A 17,435-nucleotide genomic window follows, 5' to 3' on the forward strand; every position below is an offset into this window, starting at 1 on the left:
TTATTAGTTTTAATAGTTTAAAAACATTTTTCTGCAACTAAGATTATGTCATCTACAAAGAATGATACTTTTACTTATTCCTTTTCAATATTTATGGTATTTATTAATTCACTTGGCCTAATTTTCCTGGCTAAAACTGCCAATACAATGTTGAACAGAGGCCAGGCATGTTGTTGCATGCCCTGTAATCCCAGCACTTGGGAGGTGCGTTCAAAGCTAGCCTTGACTACATAGTGAGACCCTGGCTGAAATCAAACAAAACAAAATGAAACAAAGCAACTAACAAACAAAAAACAACCGAAAACCCCCAAAAGTCAGAAAAACTCACCCCCCCAAATAAAAACTAAAACAATGTTGAATAAAAATGAAGAGAGGGATGGTCAGGCATGGTGGCACATGCCAGTAGTCCCAGCACTGGGAAGACCAAGGCAAGAGGATCAATTTGAGTTTGAGGCCAGCCTGGGCTACATAGTGAGTTCAAGGCCAGTCTGAACTACATAGTGAGATCCTGTCTCACCAGTCTTTTTTTTTGGTACCGGGGATTGAGCTCAGGTCCTTGCTCTTGCACAGCAGATGGCGAAACCACTGAGCTAAATCCCCAGCCCGCGAGATCCTGTCTCGAAAAAACCCCCCAAAAACAAAAACAAAAAAAATGAAGAGAGGGGAGGGTGGATGGGACAGGGGAGTAAAAATGATTAAGATCTGATATGCATATGCACCAATTCCCCAAAATGAATGTAATTATTATGTATCACAACATATAGTAATAACAAATAAAATTTAAAATGCTGAATAGAAATGGTAGGAGTGGACATAGTTGCCTTATTTCTCATCTTAGGGGAAGCTTTCAATCTTTCATTATTAAGTATGAAGATAGCTTATGGGCATTTCATAGCAGACTTTTATCAGGTTAAGGAGGTTTCCTCTGTCTATTCCTAGTTAATTGAGTGCTTTGCGGTACTAAGGATTAAATCCAGGGCCTTTGCCTTGAGCTACATTTTCAATCCTTGTTTTATTTTTTATTTTTGAGAAAGGGTGTTGCTAATTGATAAATTGGGCTTGAACTTGATATACCCCTGCCTCAGCTTCCCTAAGTGCTGGGATTACAGGTGTGCACCACCATCTGGTTTAGTTGTGTGTGTGTGTGTAGACCTTGTGCTTGCCAGACAGGTGTGGTGCTGCTGAGCTACATCCCCGGCCAGTTGTGTTTTTTTCTTGATGAAAGTATACTAGATTTTGATAAATGCTTTTCTGTGTCTATTAAGTTCATCATGTTTTATTTTTCCTTTATTTTATTAATGTACTGTATTACATTGATTGATTTTCATAGGTTGAAGCATTGCACTTCTGAAAGAAATCTCACTTGTAGTGTAACCATTTCAATATGCTGCTGAAAAAAAATTCAAATTGCAAGTATTCTGTTAAAGATTTTGCATCAATATTCATAAAGAATATTGGTCTGTAATTTTTTTCTCTTATGATTTTTTTGTCTGTTTTTAGTATCATGCCTAATATTTATTGACCGTGCTAGGAACTACAGTATTTCTTCCTATATTTGTTAAGTGTTTGAGAAGAATTGTTATTAATTCTTCTTTAAAACTTTGATTGGTTCTGGAGATGTAGGTTAGCAATAGAACACTTGCCTAGCCTGCACAAAGCCTCGTGTTTTATCCTCAAGAAGAAACATACACACACACACACACACACACACACACACACACGGGAAAAAGCTGGATATAGTGACACATATTGTAGTCCCAGCTGTTTAGGAGGTTGAGGCAGCTGAGTCAGGAGGATCACTTGAATCCAGTGTTCTAGACCATCTTGGGCAACATAGTGAAACCCTGTCCAAAAAAATAAAGGAAGGGAGGGAAGGAAGGCAAGAAGTTGAGAAGGAAGCTGGACTTGGGATTGGGCTTTTCTTCATTGAATGTTTTAAAATTCCTGACTCAATCTCTTTATTTAGTATGGTTCTATTCAGATTTTCAGTTTTTTCTAGTAATTCTTTGATTTCTATTTCTTTTAGTAGTTTGTGTCTTTCTAAGAATTTATGTATCTCATCTAGGTTATCTAATTTGTTGACTTGTAATTATTCATAGTATTCTCCTATCCTTTTTATTTATATGAGGGTGGTAGTTAAGTGCTCTCTCATTCTTTTAGCAATTTGAGCATTTTTTCTTATTCACTTCATCAGTTTAGCTAAAAGTTTGTCAACTTGGTTAGACTTTTCAGTGAACCAACTTTTGGTTTTGTTGATTTTCTTTATTGTTCGTGATTCTCTATTTTGTTTATTTCTGCTATACTCTATTATTTCCTTCTTGATTTGGGTTTAGTTTGCTCTTCTTTTTCTGGTTTCTTAAGATTAAAGTTTAGATTATTGATTTGAGGCCTTTCTTCCTTTTTAAATGTGGGCATTTAAAGCCATACATTTCATTCTAAACACTGATTTCAGTGACTCCCATAAGTTTTGATATGCTTATTAAAGAGTTTAATTGGTTTTCATTCAATGTGATGGCAGATAATGAAGAGCTTTTATGTCATATCTTTTATTTCTTCTAAATTCTTCCATTTCCATCTTCTTTTGCATTAAATAGATATTTTGTAGTGCACCACTTAAATTTACTTGCTCTTTTTTTTTCATTAGTTTTGAATTGTTTCTTAGTGATTGCCCTGAAGAATATAATTAACCTCTGAATTTGTAGCAATCCAGTTTGATTAATGCCAATTTATTTATTTATTTTAATTAAATTCTTTTATTGGTACATTGTAGGTATACAACACAATTACATTTCTCATTGGGAATTGTACCTTTATATAATGCATCTTGGTTCTTATTTTTTCCCCATTCCTAGCCCTCCCTTCACGCCCTCCACTCTTCCCTATTTACAAAGACTTTATTTCCATTTTTTCCATTTCTCATCATTTTTCCTTTCCCTTCTTTCCTTTCCCCTGCCCCTCCCACTACCCCTACCCCTTTGGACCTTTTCTTCCTATTTTACATTATCGATTATTCATTCTAATCATTGGTACATTTTAGGTATACAACATAATGACATTCATCATTGGAAATTTGCACCTTTACATAGTCTCTCTTGGTTCTTATTTTTCACCCTTTCCCAGCCCTCCCTTCAACCCCTCCATTCCTCCCTATTACAAAGGCTTTGTTCCTATTTTTCCATTTTCTCATATTAATCCCATTCCCTTCTATCCTTTCCCCTAGCCCTCCCACTTCCTTCCCCTTTGCCCCTTTTCTTCCTATTTCACATTACCTATTATACATTTAGTCCTTATTTACACTTTCAGTTTCTCACACCAGAGAAACTATTCGGTATTTATTCATGTGTGTTCTATTATTTCACTTAAGAGTATTGCCTCAATGTGCATCCACTTAGCTATAAATGTCTCTAATTTATCATTTTTGATGGCTGAGTAGTACTCCATTTCATAAAAAACCCCCCCATTTTCTTTATCCAGTCTCCAGTTGATGGGCATATGGGCTGTTTCCAAGTTTTAGCTATCACAAACTGTGCTGCTATGAACATGGGCACACATATATCACTATGGTATGATTCTTTTAATTCTTTGGGGGAGATCCCCAGCAGTGGACTAGCAGGGTCAAATGGGACTTCCAGTCCTAGTTCTTGGAGGTATCTCCATACTGATTTCCACAGTGCTTGCACCAGTCTACACTCCCACCAGCAGTGGAGGAGGGTTCCTCTTTCCCCACAGCCCCACCAGCATTTGTTATTGGTTGATTTCATGAAAGCAGCCATTCTTTCTGGAGTGAAGTGGAATCTCAGCGTTGTTTTCATTTGCATCTCTCCAATGACCAGTGATGTTGAACATTTTTTCATGTATTTATTTGCTATTTCTACTTCTTTGTGTGAGAAATGTCTGTTCATTTCAGATGCCCATTTTTGGATTGGGTCTTTAAATTTGGGAGGTCTGATCTTTTTAAGTTCTTTATAGATTTGAGATAGTAGACCTTTGTTTGAGGAAGAGCAGGTGAAGATTTTTTCCCACATTGTAGGTTGTCTCTTCACACTGCTGGTGGTTTCTCTTGCTGTGCAGAAGCCTTTTAATAAGAAGAGATCCCATTTGTTGATTGTTTGTGCTAGTTCACGGGCAACTGAGGTTTTGTTCATAACATCTTTGCCTACACCAATGTCTTCAAGGGTTCTACCTAACCTCTGTTCCAACTGGTTCAGAGTTTCTATTTTAATATTTAGATGTGTAATCCATTTGGATTTTAGTTTAGTTCATGGTGAGAGATACAGGTCTAGTTTGAGTCTTTGGCAAGTTGAAGCCCAATTTTTCCAGCACCATTTATTAAAGAGGCTGTCTTTCCTCCAGTGAGGGTGTTTGGCTCCTTTATTGAAGAGGAGATGGCTGAGTGTGTCTGGCATTGTTTCTGCATCTTCTAATCTGTTCCACTGGTCCTCAAGTCTGTTTCTTTGCCAGTACCATGCTGTTTTTATCACAGTAGCTTTGTAGTATAGTTGCAGGTTGGTGATTGTGATACCCCCAGCCATGTCTCTGTTACCTAGAATTGCTTTTGCTATTCTGGGTCTCTTCTTGTTCCCAACGAATTTTTGGATTGTTTCCTCAAGGTCCGTGAAGTATGCTACTGAGATTTCAATTGGGATTGCATTGAATCTATATAGCAGTTTTGGAAGCATGGCCACTTTCACTATATTAATCCTTCCTACCCAGGAGCAGGGGATGTCTGTCCCTTTTCTGGTGTCATCTTCAATCTCTCTTTTCAGAGTGCTACAGTTTTGAGAGAAGAGGTCTTTGATTTCTTTCATTAGGTTGATTCCTAGGTATTTCAGTTTTTTGGATGCTATTGTGAAAGGGATTGTTTGCCCTATTTCTCTCTCAGTGAGTCTGTCATTGGTGTAGAGGAAAGCGATTGATTTTTGTGTGTTGATCTTGTAACCAGCTACTTGACTGAATTTGGTTATTAAGTCTAGAAGACTTTTGGTGGAGTTCTTGGGGTCTTCTATATAGAGTATCATGTCATCTGCAAATAATGACAATTTGACTTCTTCATTACCTATCTTTATTCCTTTTATTTCTTTCTCTTGTCTAATTGCTGTGGCTAATGTTTCCAGAACTATATTGAACAAGAGTGGTGATAGTGGACATCCTTGTCTTGTTCCTGATTTTAGTGTGAAGGATTTCAGTTTTTGACCATTTAGTAGGATATTGGCTGTTGGTTTTTCATAGACAGCTTTCATCAGATTGAGGTAGAGACCATCTATTCCAATTTTTTGTAGGGTTTTTATCATAAATGCATGTTGGATTTTGTCAAATGCTTTTTCTGCATCTATGGAGATAATCATATGGTTTTTGTCCTTGGCTCTATTGATATAGTGTATTACATTGATTGATTTGCATATGTTGAACCATCCCCGCATCCCTGGGATGAATCCCACTTGATCAGGGTGTATGATCTTCTTGATGATCTTCTGCATTCTGTTTGCCAGTATCTTATTAAGGATTTTTGCATCTATGTCCATTATTTTGATTAGCGTATAATTCTCTTTTTCAGTTGGGTCTTTCTCTGCTTTGGGGATCAAGGTGATGCTTGCTTCCAGGAATGAATTTGGGAGTATTGCTTCCCTTTCAATTTCACTGAAGAGTTTCAACAGTAGTGGCAGTAGTTCCTCTCTAAATGTCTTATAGAATTCAGCAGTGAAGCCATCAGGGCCCAGGCTTTTCTTAGTTGATAAGTTTTTAATTACATTTTCAATTTCATTGGTTGATATTGGGTTGTTCAGAATTTTTAGGTCTTTGTTCAAGTTTGGTAATTCATATGTATCTAGGAATCTGTCCATTTCTTTTGTGTTGTCCATCTTATTGGCTTATAGGTTCTGGAAGTAGGTATTGATGATCCTCTGGAATTCTGCTGGGTCTGTTGTAATTTCACCCTTTTCATTCCTAATTGCATGGATTGGGGCCTTTTCTTTCCTTTTTCTGACAAGGTTGGCTAAAGGTTTGTCAATTTTGTTGATTCTTTTGAAGAACCAACTCTTGGCTTCATTGATTTTTTGTATCATTCTCTTAGTCTCCATTGCATTGATTTCTCCTCTGATCTTTATAATTTCCTCCCTTGTATGAGCTTTGGGGTTGTCCTGCTCTTCTTTTTCTAGAAGCTTGAGGTTCAGCATCAGGTTGTTTAATTGGGCTCTTTCTGTTTTCCTAATATGCATATTCACTGCTATGAATTTCTCTCATAAGACTGCTTTCATTGTGTCCCATAGATTCCGATATGTTGTATTGTCATTGTCATTTAAATGAAGGAACTGTCTGATTTCTTCTTTAATTTCCTCTGTGACCCATTGGTTATTCAGAAGTGTGTTGTTCAATTTCCACATGTTTATGAAATTTTTTGAGTTTCTTTTGCTATGGATCTCCAATTTCATCACGCTATGGTCTGATAATATACAGGGGATAACTTCAATTCCTTTGGACTTGCTTAAACATGTTCTATGTGTGAGTATGTGGTCTATTTTTGAGAATGACCCATGTGCAGCTGAGAAGAATGTGTAGTCTGATTTTGTGGGGTGGAAGACCCTGTAAACATCTGTTAAGTTCATTTGTTCAAGAGTTCAATTGAGTTCTTGTATTTCCTTACTTATTTTTAGTCTATTTGATCTATCTCTTTGTGACAGTGGGGTGTTGAGGTCCCCCACTACAATTGTATTAGTGCATATATGACTTTTCATGTCCATTAGTATTTGTTTTATATAGTTGGGTGCACTAGTGTTTGGTGCATAGATATTTATGATTGTCATCTCTTCCTCTTGGATTCTTCCCTTTACAAGGATGTAGTGTCCTTCTTCATCTCTCTTAATCATTGTTGGTTTGAAATCTACTTGATCTGCAAAGAGGATAGCTACTCCTGCTTTTTTTTGGGTTCCTGTCACATGGAGTATTGTTTTCCACCCTTTAACTTTCAGTCTATGAGTTTCCTTTTGAATTAAGTGTGTTTCTTGTATGCAGCATATTGTTGGATTTTGCTTCTTGACCCATTCTGCCAGTCTGTTTCTTTTGATTGGTGAATTGAGACCATTAATGTTGATGATTATAATTGAAATGTATTGACTTGTCATTGCCATGACTTTTTCTTTTTGTTGTGTTCTCCCCCTTTACATTAATTTCTTGTCATGCCAGATGGGTTCATTCTGCTTTGCTTCCTGGGGCTGTGATCCTCAATGTCTGTTCCTAGGATATTGTGTAAAATTCTTTGGAGTGCTGGTTTGGTATTCACGAAGTTCCTAAGGTGCTCTTTGTCATGAAAGTATCTTATTTCTCCATCCATTTTGAAAGATAGCTTTGCAGGGTACATCAATCTGGGTTGGAGGCTGTTTTCTTTTAGGGCTTGGAATATGTCACTCCAAGCTTTTCTTGCCTTGATGGTTTGTGTTGAGACGTCTGCTGTGATTCTGATGGGCTTTCCTTTGTATGTGATTTGTTTCTTTTCTCTGACTGCTTGGAGAACTTTGTTCTTCTGTTGTGTTTCTGGAATCTTAACAATTATATGCCTATGTGCAGATTTTTTTGATCAAGGCTATTTGGAGTCCTATATGCCTCACTTATCTGTATGTCAAGCTCTTTTCCCCTGCTTGGGAAGTTTTCTGCCATTATTTCTGTGAAGAGATTTTTTATGTCATCTCCACTCTCTCCTGTTTCTTCATTGAGCCCAACCAGTCTTATGTTATTCTTTTTTACATCATTTAGCAGCTGCTGGATTGATTTGTCATGTTCCCTTTTAATTTTGAAGCAATTTTTCTTTTCCTGGTCACTAATTGCAACCTTATCTTCTATATCTGAAATTCTGTCCTCACATTGGCTCATTCTGCTGTGTAGACTTTCAATGGAGTTTTTCATGTCCTGGAAATCTATTTGCATCTGTTTTATGGATTCCATTTGTTTCTGACGTTGGGATTCTATCATGTTCCTCAGCTCCTCTCTAAATTTATTAATCATGTCTTGTGCTAGAGGCCCAATTTCTCCTGTTATCTGAGAAATTATTTCTGATTTCATTTTTTCCAGATCCCCTTTTGTTGCCAGTTCAGTGGGTCCAGGTTGTTGAGTATCAGAGTTTTCCATCTCATTTCCCTTTGGGGTTTCTGTAGGTGATCTGGAAGTCTGGTTTTGAGACTTATTTACATGTTTTCTCATTTCGACTGGGGCGGGGGGCTGTTAGCACCTTTACGGATTACCTCTTCTGAGCTGGGAGAGGTGGGACAGGGGCCAGGAGCAGCGTAGGGATGGTGACCCAAAAGCCCTTTCCTGTGGGCTGGGAGCAGCAGGAGGGATGGTGGCCTGGAAGCCCCTTCCTCTTGACCAGGAGCAGTGAGATGGTGGCTCAGAAGCCCCTGCCTCTGGGCCAGGAGTGGTGAGAGGGATGGTGGCCCGGAACCCCCTTCCTCTGGGCCAGGAGCAGTGGGACAGAAGGTGGCCCAAAAGCCCTTTTCTCTGGGCTGGGAGCAGTGCGAGGGATGGTTACTGGGAAGCCCCTACCTCTGGGCTGGGAGCAGTGGGACTCAGTACCTTGGTCTGGTGGTCTGGTGTCCTCTGTGTCTTTGTAGTGTGGAACCAGGTGGCTGCCTGTCTGCAGTGAGGTGATTTGGCACCTTCCACGTGACTTGGAACCTTGGTAGGGCATGCACAGACCTGCCTGTCTGCAGTGGGGTGATTTGGCATCTTCCACATGACTTGGAACCTCGGTAGGGCATGCACAGACCTGCCTGTCTGCAGCGGGGTGATTTGGCATCTTCCGCGTGACTTGAGACCTCAGTATGGTGTGCACAGACCTACCTGTCTGCCTGATTAATGCCAATTTAGTTTCAATAGTTTATGGAAATTTATTCCTATATATCTCCATTTACTTACCCCTTTATGCTACTATTGTAACAAATCACATCTTTGTGCATTTTGTGCTTATCAGTATAGATAATATAATCATTGCTTCATGCAGTTATTTGAAAAATCAGATAGAACAAAAGAAATTACATATAAAAGTACATGTATACTACTTTTTATATTTACTCATGTAGTTGCCTCTACAAGTGTTCTTCATTTCTGCCATGAAGTTTTTTTTTTGTACTGGGGATCAAACTAGTTCTTCATTTCTTCATGTGAATTCAGGTCATCATCTTGTGTCCTTTAATTTAAGCAAAAAGGATGACCGTCAGCATTTCTGAAAGACAGGATTACTAATAATAACTTCACTGAGGTGATCAGGATATTATTAATTTGTAAACCCCATTCATAAGTCAAGGAATGTGTATAGATATTTTTGACAATTGCCCCCTTGAGTTTGTCTGGAAATGTCTTAATTTCTTCTCCACTGTTAAGGAATAGTTTTGTCACCTGTAGTATTCATGTGTAGTTGCATTAGCACTGAGTTCCCAATTGGGTGAAATAGAGAAGCTTTTTAAGTGAGTCTTCCAGAAAGCAACCAGGTTTATCATTCATAATTCTTTGTAAATGAAGCCTGTCTGCCCCTTCTGATACCAGAATGTGGGCCATTATTTTCAAGGCTAGTCTTTTTTTTTTTTTGGTAGTGGGGATTGAACTCAAGACCTTGCACTTGAGAGGCAGCCAGTGGCACCACTGAGCTAAATCCCCAGCCCTCAAGGCTACTCTTAACTGGAGAGTGAAAGATGAGTCTAGAGCAGTGGTGGTGAAGCTATAGCACGTGTGATATTTGTTTTTAAGATAAAAGATGTTAATGTAAGAGTTATTTTTTCTAAACTTAAACTTCAGTATTCAGGTTTACTTGCAGTGTTGTCACTTTGCTATAAATAAATGGATTTTGAGTAGTTTGGCACTTGGTCTCTGAAGGGTTTGCCATCACTGGTCTAGAGCAACTTACATGTTACAGAGCTCACTGTTATTACTAATATTTATTTATTTTTCTTGAAAATGAGAAATTTCCCTTGTGCTTCTTCCCAGTCAATTCCTTTACTAAATCCTCAGAAAGATTCATGGGTCTGATTTATATCACCATAAGTTAATTTCACTTCTTTTAAAACTTCATATAAGTGGAATCATGAATTACATACTTTTTAGAAAATGAAGCTTTTTATTCTGAGATAATTTTGTATTCATAGTCAGTTGTAAGAAATAATACAGAGAGATTCTGGGTAACTTTTATTTGATTTTCTTCAGTGGTGAAGACTTGCAAAACTACAGTACCATATTGCTCGAGGATATTGACATGGTACAGTCAAGACACAGAACATGCCCATCACCAGGGACCTCTCTCATACTGTTCTTTCATAGGCCCTCCTCCTTCCCTCCTGACTTCCCTGCTGCCATCTTTTGGCCCTGGGAACTACTATTTTGTCTCCATCTCCATAATTTCGATATTTCAAGAATGTTACATAAATAGAATAATATAGTGTGTAATCTTTTTGGCAGTTTTTTCTACTCAGTGAAATTCTATGGAGATTCATTTAGGATATTATACGCATGAATAACATCCCTTCAAATTGCTGAGAAATCTTGTATGATATCAATACATCACAGTTTATTTAACCATTCACTCATTTAAAGACATATGGATTGGTTCCAGCTTTTGGCTATCATGAACAAACTTGTTATGAGTGTTCATGTACAGGTTTCTGTGTGAACAGTTTCCACTTCTCTTGCTGCACAAGATTGTCATTGCCAGTGAAGCTTTGTATCAGGATATTTTAATTTTTCAAATTACAAATTAAGTTTCCTTAATAGTGATATAGCTGAGTTGAAGTAGTTTGTGGGTTTTTTCCCCCCACAAAATGTCTATTTTGGACCAGTGATAAAAAGCTGTGAAAGTTATGTGTATAAATTTGTTCACAGCATTTCCTATTGCTTCTTTGATTTCTACATATTCTTTTTTTAAATTTTATTTTATTGGTACATTTTAGGTATAAAATATAATGACATTCATCATTGGAAATTTGCACCTTTACATAATCTCTCATGGTTCTTATTTTTTCCTCCTTCCACTGCCCTCCCTTCAACCCCTCCATCCCTCCCTATTTACAAAGACTTTGTTTCCATTTTTTCACTTTCTCGTATTAATTCCATTCCTTTCTTTCCTTTCCCCTACCCCTCCCACTTCCCCTTTGCCCCTTTTCTTCCTATTTCACATTATCTATTATACCTTTTAGTCATTATTTATACTTTCAGTTTCTCACACTAGAGAAACTATTTGATATTTATATGTGTGTCCTTTTATTTCACTTAAGATTATGGCCTCAATGTGCATCCATTTAGCAATGACTATCTCTAATTTCTTATTTTTTATGATTGAGTAGTACTCCATTTTATTAAAAAAACATTTTCTTTATCCAACCTCCACTTGATGGGCATTTGAGCTGTTTCCAAGTTTTAGCTATTACAAACTGTGCTGCTATGAACATGAGTGTGCATATGTCACTGTGGTATGATTCTTTTAATTCTTTGGGGAAGACACTCAGCAGGGGAATAGCTGGGTCAAATGGGACTTCCAGTCCTAGTTCTTTGAGGAATCTCCATACTGATTTCCACAGTGCTTGCACCAGTCTACACTCCCACCAACAGTGGAGCAGGGATCCTCTTTCCCCACAGCCCAGCCAGCATTTATTATTGGTTGATTTCATGATAGCAGCCATTCTTTCTGGGGTGAGGTAGAATCTCAGTGTTGTTTTAATTTGCATCTCTCAATGACCAGTGAACATTTTTTCATATGCTTATTTGGCATTTCTACTTCTTTGTCTGCAAAATGTCTGTTCATTTCAGATGCCCATTTTTGGATTGGGTCTTTAAATTTGGGAGGTCTGATTTTTTAAAAGTTCTTTATAGATTCGAGATAGTAGATCTTTGTCTGAGGAACACCAGGTGAAATTTTTTTCCCACATTGTGGGTTGTCTCTTCACATTGCTGGTGGTTTCTCTTGCTATGCAGAAGCTTTTTAGTAAGAAGAGATTCCACTTGTTGATTGTTGGTACTAGTTCATGGACTACTGAGGTTTTGTTCATAACATCTTTTCCTACACCAATGTCTTCAAGGGTTCTACCTAACCTCTTTTCCAACTGGTTCAGCGTTTCTATTTTGATATTTAGATCTTTCATCCATTTCAATTTTAGTTTAGTGCATGGTAAGAGATATAGGTCCAGTTTTAATCTTTGGCAAGTTGGAGCCCCAATTTTTCCAGCACCATTTGTTAAAGAGGCTATCTTTCCTCCAGTGAGGATGTTTGGCTCCTTTGTGAAAGATGAGGCAGCTGAGTGTGTCTGGAGTTGTTTCTGCATCTTCTAATCTGTTCCACTGGTCCTCAAGTCTGTTTCTTTGCCAGTACCATGCTGTTTTTTATCACAGTAGGTTTGCAGTTTAGTTTCAAGTTGGGGGCTGTGATACCCCCTGCCATGTCTCTGTTGCTTAGAATTGCTTTTGGTATTCTGGGTCTCTTCTTGTTCCAAATGAATTTTTGGATTGTTTCCTCAAGGTCCATGAAGTATGCTACTGAGATTTCAATTGGGATTGCATTGAATCTATATAGCAGTTTTGGAAGTATGGCCATTTTCACTATATTAATCCTTCCTACCCAGGAGCAGGGGATGTCTTTCCATTTTCTGATATCATCTTCAATCTCTCTTTTCAGAGTGCCATACTTTTCAGAGAAGAGGTCTTTGATTTCTTTCATTAGGTTGATTCCTAGGTATTTCAGTTTTTTGGATGCTATTGTGAAAGGAATTGTTTGCCCTATTTCTCTCTCAGTGAGTCTGTCATTGGTGTAGAGGAAAGCTATTGATTTTTGTGTGTTGACCTTGTAATCAGCTACTCTACTGAATTTGGTTATTAAGTCTATAAGACTTTTGGTGGAGTTCTTGGAGTCTTCCATGTAGAGTATCATGTCATCTGCAAATAATGACAATTTGACTTATTCATCTCCTATCTTTATTCCTTTTAGTACTTTCTCTTGTCTAGTTGCCATGGCTAATATTTCCAAAACTATATTGAACAGTAGTGGTGATAGTGGACTTCCTTTTCTTGTTCCTGATTTTAGTGTGAAGGATTTCAGTTTTTGACCATTTAGTAGGATATTGGCTGTTGGTTTTTCATAGACAGCTTTCATCAGATTGAGGTAGAGACCATCTATTCCAATTTTTTGTAGGGTTTTTAATCATAAACGCATGTTGAATTTTGTCAAATGCTTTTTCTGCATCTATTGAAATGATCATATAGTTTTTCTCCTTGGCTCTATTGATATAGTGTATTACATTGATTGATTTGCGAATGTTGAACCATCCCTGCATCCCTGGGATGAATCCCACTTGTTCAGGATGTATGATCTTCTTGATGATCTTCTGCATTCTATTTGCCAGTATCTTATTAAGGATTTTTGCATCTATGTTCATTATTTTGATAAGCGTATAATTCTCTTTTTCAGTTGGGTCTTTCTCTGCTTTGGGGATCAAGGTGATGCTTGCTTCCAGGAATGAATTTGGGAGTATTGCTTCCCTTTCAATTTCATTGAAGAGTTTCAACAGTAGTGGCAGTAGTTCCTCTCTAAATTTCTTATAGAATTCAGCAGTGAAGTCATCAGGACCCAGGCTTTTCTTAGTTGGTAAATTTTTAATTTCATTGATTGAAATTGGGTTGTTTAGAATTTTTAGGTCTTCTTCGTTCAACTTTGGTAATTCATACTTATCTAGGAATCTGTCCATTCTTCTGTGTTTTTCATCTTATTGGAGTATAGCTTCTTGAAGTAGGTATTGATGATCTTCTGGATTTCTGCTGGGTCCATTGTAATTTTATCCTTTTCATTCCTAATTGCATGGATTTGAGTCTTTTCTTTCCTATTTATGATAAGGTTGGCTAAGACTTTGTCCCTTTTGTTTATTCTTTTGAAGAACTAACTCTTGGCTTCACTGATTTTTTGTATCATTCTCTTAGTTTCCATTGCATTGATTTCTCCTCTGATTTTTGTAGTTTCCTCCCTTGCATGAGCTTTGGGTTTGTACTGCTCTTCTTTTTCTAGAAGGTTGAGGTTCAGCATCAGTTTGTTTAATTGGGCCCTCTCTGTTTTCCTAATATGTGTATTCACTGCTATGAATTTCCCTCATAAGACTGCTTTCATTGTGTCCCATAGATTCTGATATGTTGCATTGTCATTGTCACTTAATTGAAGGAACTGTCTGATTTCTTCTTTAATTTCCTCTGTGACCCATTGTTTATTCAGAAGTGTGTTGTTCAATTTCCATGGGTTTATGACGTTTTTGTGGTTTCTTTTGCTATTGATCTCCAATTTCATTGCACTATGGTCTGATAATATACAGGAAATAACTTCAATTCCTTTGCACTTACCTAAATATGTTCTGTGAGATCTAAGTGAATCCATTCTAAAATTTGGTGTCATAAATTTCAGTTCTAAGAAAAACCACAAGATGTATTTTGACCACCTGTATGTGATAGTGTTCAGCCGTCCCCTAGCAACAGCTAATCAGTAGTTAGCAACCGTTTGCAGCTTGGGTGCACAAGGCACAATCAATCACGTTTAATTGCCAATCTAGAACCTTGCTGTAACCACTATAAAAACCCCTGCTGATTTGGAGTTGGGGCTCTCAATCTTGACCCGCTGCAGCAGTGATGGTTGGGAGTCCCTGCTCGAGCGTGAATAAGCGAACCTCGTGTGTTTACATCGGAATTGGCTCCTTGGTGGTCTTTGGGGACCTCGAAATCTGGGCACAACAGTTCTATGCATGAGTATGTGGCTTATTTTGGAGAACAACCTGTGTGCAGCTGAAAAGAATGTGTATTCTGATTTTGTGGGGTGAAACACTCTGTAAACATCTGTTAAGTTCATTTGTTCAAGAGTTTGCTTGAATTCTAGTATTTTGTTACTTATTTTTTGTCTAGTTGATCTATTTGTGACAGTGGGGTATTGAGATCCCCCACTACTATTGTATTAGTGCTTATATGATTTTTCATGTCCATTAGTATTTGTTTTATATAGTTGGGTGCACTAGTGTTTGGTGCATAGATATTTAAGATTGTCATCTCTTCCTCTTGGATTCTTCCCTTTACAAGGATGTCCTTCTTCATCTCTCTTAATCATTGTTGGTTTGAAATCTACTTGATCTGCAAAGAGGATAGCTACTCCTGCTTTTTTTCAGGTTCCTGTTGCATGGAGTATTGTTTTCCACCCTTTAACTTTCAGTCTATGAGTTTCCTTTTGAATTAAATGTGTTTCTTGTATGCAGCATATTGTTGGATTTTGCTTCTTGACCCATTCTTCCAGTCAATTTCTTTTGATTGGTGAGTTGAGACCATTAACATTGATGGTTGTAACTGTTACGTATTGACTTATCCTTGTCATGACTTTTTCTTTTTGTTGGATTCTCCCCCTTTCCTTTTAATTTCTTGTCATGCCCAGTGGATTCATTCTGCTGGGCTTCTTGGGGTTGTGATCCTTATTGTCTTTTCCTTGGATTTTGTCTAAAATTTTTTGGAGTGCTGTTTTGGTGTTCATGGAGTTCCTAAGGTGCTCTTTGTCATGAAAGTATCTTATTTCTCCATCAATTTTGAAAGATAGTTTTGCAGGGTACATCAGTCTGGGTTGGAGGTTGTTTTCCTTTAGGGCTTGAAATACATCACTCCAAGCTCTTCTTATCTTGAGGTTTTGCGTCGAGAAGTCTGCTGTGATTCTTATGGGCTTTCCTTTTATGTGATTTGTTTCTTTTCTCTAACTGCTTGTAGAATTTTTTTCTTCTGTTGGGTTTCTGGAATCTCAACAATTATATGCCTATGTGTAGATTTTTTTGATCAAGGCTAGTTGGAGTCTTATATGCCTTGCTTATCTGTATGTCAATTTCTTTTCCTCTGCTTGGGAAGTTTTCTGCATTCACTTGTGTGAACAGTTTTTTTATGTCATCTCCACTCTCTCCTGTTTCAGCTTTATGTTATTCTTCTTTGCATTGTCTAGCAGCTGCTGGATTGATTTCTCTTTACAGTTTTAAAGCAATTTTTCTTTTCCTGGTCAATTGCACTCTTATCTTCTATCTCTGAAATTCTGTCCTCATATTGATTCATTCTGCTGTGTAGACTTTCAGTGGAGTTTTTAATCTCCTGGAAATCTGTTTGCATCTCTTTTATGGATTCAATTTGTTTCCTATGTTGGGATTCCATCATGTTCCTCAGCTTCTCTATTTTTTATCTATGTCCTTTCTAGATTATTAATTATGTCTTGCACTATAGGGACAATCTCTGGTCTTGTGTGAGAAATTATTTCTGATTTCATTTTTTCCAGATCCTCTTTCATTGCTAGTTCAGGGAGTCCAGGTGGTTGCATATTAGAGTGCTCAATCTCATTTCCCTTTGGGGTTGCTGTAGGTGATCTGGAAGTCTGGTTCTGGGGGTGGTGGTGGTGGTGGTGGTGGTGGTAGTAGTGGTGGTGGTGGTGGTGGTGCTGTTGGTGCCAGCACAGTTCACCTCCTCTGTGCTGGGATCTGTGGCATTCTGACTCAGAAGCTACCTCTGTGCTAGGAGCTGTGGCATGTTGACTCAGAAGCCTCCTCTGTGCTGGGGGCTGTGGCACTCCTACCTAGAAGCTTCCTCTGTGGTGGGAGCTGTGACATGCTGACCCGGAAGCCTCCCCTGCCCTGGGAGCTGTGGCACATTGACCCAGAAGCCTCCTCTCCACTGGGAGCTATGGCATGCTGACCTGGAAACCTCCTCTGCTGGTCCCTTACAATTTTAAAGCAATTTTTCTTTTCCTGGTCACTAATTGCAATCTTATCTTCTATATCTAAAATTCTGTCCTCACATTGACTCATCCTGCTGTGTAGACTTTCAGTGGAGTTTTTAATCTCCTGGAAATCTATTTGCATCTGTTTTATGGATTCCATTTGTTTCCTGTGTTGGGATTCCATCATGTTCCTGAGCTCCTCTCTAGATTTATTAATCATGTCTTGCACTATGGGCACAATCTCTGCTGTTATCTAAGAAATTATTTCTGATTTCATTTTTTCCAGATCCTCTTTTACTGCCAGTTCAGGGAGTCCAGGTGCTTGAGTATCAGAGTGTTTCATCTCATTTCCCTTTGGGGTTGCTGTAGGTGATCTGGAAGTCTGGTTTTGAGGCTTATGTGCCTTCTTATTTTGATGGGGGGTGGGGGGATGCTGCTGGCACCCACCCAGCTCACCTTCTCTGTGCTTGGCTCAGTGCTATTGTGGCCCAGAAGCCTCCTCCTTTGCTCTGGTGTGGTTGTAAGACCGAGGGCCTTACCAAATGCTCCGAGGAGCTGACTGCAGTGACGAGCACCCAGGAAGGAACACACCGGTCAGGTTGAAAAATAAAACAGACCTTTATTAGGCTGGCCAGACGGCATTCCCAAAGCAAAGTAGCTAAGAGAGGCAACTGGCTCAGAGTCCGAGGCTGTTTTTATAGGGGGT

The 17,435-nt window shown here is 38.3% G+C and overlaps 1 long non-coding RNA gene across 1 annotated transcript in view; it reads left to right on the forward strand.

Annotated features, from left to right (window-relative positions):
- The window catches only part of LOC147825601 (uncharacterized), a 52,114-nt gene that overhangs the window by 18,051 nt on the left and 16,628 nt on the right, over positions 1-17,435 (forward strand). The gene's annotated exons all lie outside the window — the stretch shown is intronic.

The sequence above is a fragment of the Heterocephalus glaber genome, unplaced genomic scaffold (assembly GCF_053883595.1).
Source record: "Heterocephalus glaber isolate CG9 unplaced genomic scaffold, H.glaber_assembly_v1.0 deba00001497, whole genome shotgun sequence".
Taxonomy (NCBI): domain Eukaryota; kingdom Metazoa; phylum Chordata; class Mammalia; order Rodentia; family Bathyergidae; genus Heterocephalus; species Heterocephalus glaber.